At 43.1% G+C, this 3757-nt stretch overlaps 1 long non-coding RNA gene across 1 annotated transcript; it reads right to left on the bottom strand.

Annotated features, from left to right (window-relative positions):
• Window positions 1-789: 789 nt before the first annotated feature.
• LOC121233758 lies at window positions 790-3464 on the bottom strand. The gene is made up of 2 exons (XR_005933857.1): window positions 1447-3464; window positions 790-1348 (listed from the first exon to the last, which is right to left on the bottom strand). It is a non-coding gene; the product is annotated as an uncharacterized LOC121233758 (long non-coding RNA).
• Window positions 3465-3757: the final 293 nt, after the last annotated feature.

The following is a 3757-nucleotide window of genomic DNA, read 5'->3' as shown; positions in this document are numbered from 1 at the left end:
GGGGCAAACTTGGCTTTTAGCCAAAGCCATCCCCTAGAGCAACCCAAGCTGTGCCTAATCCTGCCTTCTCCCTGCATCTGGCAAAGCCTGAAGCACCATGTTACCTCCACTGCTGCTACCTCCTCCCCATGGTGCCGCACAGTGTTTTACACTTCCTCCTTGACTGTAGGGTAAGAGAGTTTCTATGGAGAGGACAGTGGCAAAGATGGACTTTGGGCTTTCTTCTTTAGGAGACCTTTGCTTTCACAGTCTCAACTACCATTGCTTTCACCTTCGCCATGAGGGTGCACCTCAGTGCGATGCTGCTTCTGCAGCTGCTTCATCCCCTACTCCCTGACAGAGCCAGCACCCCACAGAGTGACCCCAGATCCACCCTGCCACCCCAGGGTGGCCACGGGCTCCCGCACTGCTCTCCCTTCTGGAGGCAGCCAGCAAGCCTTCGTACAGCCACCTTGAGCGGGGGTGTGGGCTGCTTGGGAAAGGGAAGAATTTATGGCAATTTTTTGCTCTCTTTCTCCCTTGGCGTGCCATGAGATTAACAGACATTAGCAAATGCCTCTTCCCAGAGTGCTGTGACAAGATGAAACCTGCCCTGACTGGCACCTGCAGCCTGTTTCCCTCGTGGTCTTTGATCTGCCATTGCTGAAGGTTAGAAGACCTGAATGGCTCACAGAAACAGACACTTCCTTGGGTTTGCTTCCAAACGCTAGGAGCAATCTGTATGTGTCAAGAGTGTTTTCCCTCCCTGCCGAATTTACTGAGGGCTAGAGGAAATCTTTATTATTTTTATTTGTCTTACAGGAGAAGTCAACTGTCTTGATCAAGATTGCAGCCCTTACATGGAATACTGTCAAAATCTCCTAAGCTCAATTTTCCATCATTGACCAGATACCACAAAGGGAGTTTCCCTTATCCCCTTGGTTTGAATACACTTTCTCCAAGTCTTTCTTCAAATTAAAAAATGTGCAAATAAACAACTCCCATTTCCCATACCCCAGGGAAGAGCATGAATAATTTTATAGGTTAGAGTATTACCCGCATACATCCCAGTCCCTAGGATTTGAGTCATTTCATTTACCACTGAAATGCAGTTACCGCTGGAGGCAAATACACCAAACCCTTGCACAACACAGCAGAGGAAGCCAAGAATGCCCTGCTGCAGAAGGATGTGCAAATGTTTCCTCAGCTGAGCTTCAGCAGCCAAATCACTGAAGGTCCTGGTTTTGATTAATGCATTTCCATCTGACAGGATACTTCACCAAAGCCAATGTAGCCAGAATCGCTGTTTCTGGTGGAAAATCTAGCACGCTGCAGCTGCTTCACAAACACTATTCAACATTTGATTGACCTGCAGTAATGAAAGGGAGACGAGGGTGAGCATGTTCCCTGGCTCATTTGAGCAGGGCTATCTAAGCGGTGACATTTACAAGCGACTCCTTTACTGACATGAAATTTCTTAGGTCCGTGACATGAATCTTCTTTGGGAAATCCCAGCTAAAGGCTTGTCTCTTCATGATTAAAAGCTAGTGGAAGCCCTCATGATGCACAAATTATTGTGTTCCTGTTCGGTTCAGCTGCCATCTCGACAATCCATTTGTGTCCAGCACCACCTCCTCTCTCAGAGCACCTGAAAACCTGAATGGAGCAGAACTAAGGATAATATTTTTTTAAAACACTGAAAACTTCCCATTATAAAATTTCAATCTTTTGGACAAGAAATTACCCCAGACCCTATGCAGTCCATGCCAAATAGTGCAAGCAAGTTTGTTGTATCCACTTGAAGGTGCAGGTAAACAGAACAGGCTTTTCAGAATTTAGAACTGAAGCCCAAAGAAGAGAGGCACACACTGCCAGCCCCATGAAAACACCGCATGAGCACAGATAGCTAAGACCTGCCTTTTCAGTTGACACTATGCTTCAGCAACAGTCCTAGTCTGACTCCAGAAGAGGAAGCATATGTATATACATGTACACACACTATACTAGACCCCTGGCATCACTTTCTGAAGTACTCTTAGATGTTTGCAGCACCGTCCATGAACCCCCTTAACCAGCAGGATTGGATGTATCATAACAGGGGACAAAGTAATACTCACACTTCTGTGCATCCCCCACTACATAACCAAAGGTAAGAGAATTCTGAAATTCAACTAGGATTGCTCTAGAGGCTACTAGATTCAAATTGTGTTGCCTGTTTTACCATTTTGACCAGTTGTTCTCCTGTCAAGGCACCAACGAATGGTTACATACGCAATACAAACTGAAGAACCTGAATGACCAATATTCATATCATGGGAAATTATTGCTTGGGAAATGGTGAGCTGAACATTCATAGGCTGGTCTAATCAATGGCTAGGACACCTAGGACACAAGATAGGAAAACTCATGTTCTCATCAAAGAACTGTAAGTTTCTTCATTCCATCTGTGCTTCACTATCTTCTCTCTCTGTGCAGAAGAGTCATGGTGTCCACCTGCACAGAGTTCCCTTAGCTGGAAACTCCAGGTCCTCTGTTACTTATAACTTTGTCCAACTTCGATAATCCAGTCTGAAATTTTCTATCACTAAAAAATGCATGGTTTACATTGTAATTTTTAGAAATGTTCAGTCCAAAACCAGTTCAATCCATTTAAGAGAACAAGGAAAATAAGTGTTGGTACTGAAACATGGTGGTGGCTTTTTCTTTGAAAAGCTTTGTAGACTCAAGCTCTAAAGCAGGGACTTGACATTCATCTGGGTAATGTCTTTTCTCCCACATTTGTGCCTTTTGCTCTTCCCTTGATAACTCACTCAAATTTGGACAAATTTCCAAACTCTGAAAAATCATATTTTGCACATCTGTTGTAAAGACTTTGTAGAACTTCACAGGTAAATCTTTAAAGCCTTCACCCCTGCAGAATATGCTTCTGCCTGTGAATGAAGTAGACTTTGCTTTCAGCTGTAGCCCAAGGCTGTTTTGAGCTAGCATCCGTCACTACACTGAGCGTGCAAGCACACTGGCATTTTCTAAAATGGCAAATACTAAAATCTTAGAGTTAATAAAGCAATTGTACTACAAACTTTGTATCACCACTACTAATATAACACCCAACAAAGTCTGGAAAACAAATGAGAAATGCAATATTACTCCTTGCTAACATGTTAACAATATTGGCCCTAAGCAATGTTATCATTTTTAAGCTTGGGAGTGACCTAGCACATCATACAGGCTTTCTATAGTTTAAAATAAAGATGGACCTTGGCAACACAGCTCTTGGTTCTGCAAACCTCAGAATCAGTGTGAGGATGGAAAGCTGCCAGATGCTTCAGGGAGCCCCTTTGCTAAAGAGGGAGAGTGAGCAGGCACAACAGTTTGCGCACACATCACATGCTGAGGACAGATACAATAATGCGCATCTTGAGCAGTGTCTAAAATTTCCTAAATGCTGTCATTTCATTCATCTTCTTCAGAGTACTTCTTTCAGAGTACTTTAATAAAGAGCATTTGTATAGTATAAATACAAACACACAGAGAAAACACCACGGATGAGTGCCCAACAGTGTGTAAATTAGATTTTGCTTTTTTGCCTCATAGCAGAAGGCAGTTTAAAAAGGCTTCTCAAAAGGTAGCCACAAAGGTATCAGCTCTGTTTTCCTCTCAAGAAAGGCTTAGCTATGTGGTTTCCTCTAATACTGTCAAGAAAAGACAGCAAACTTTGGAAAGAAATATTGTAGGTATTTGGCAATGCAAAATTAAAACAGTTTCATAATCAAGTTTG

This window comes from Aquila chrysaetos, chromosome 13, assembly GCF_900496995.4.
Source record: "Aquila chrysaetos chrysaetos chromosome 13, bAquChr1.4, whole genome shotgun sequence".
NCBI classification, from domain to species: Eukaryota; Metazoa; Chordata; class Aves; order Accipitriformes; family Accipitridae; genus Aquila; species Aquila chrysaetos.
Note: the sequence above shows the minus strand (reverse complement) of the source record. Positions and strands in the feature narration are given on the sequence as shown.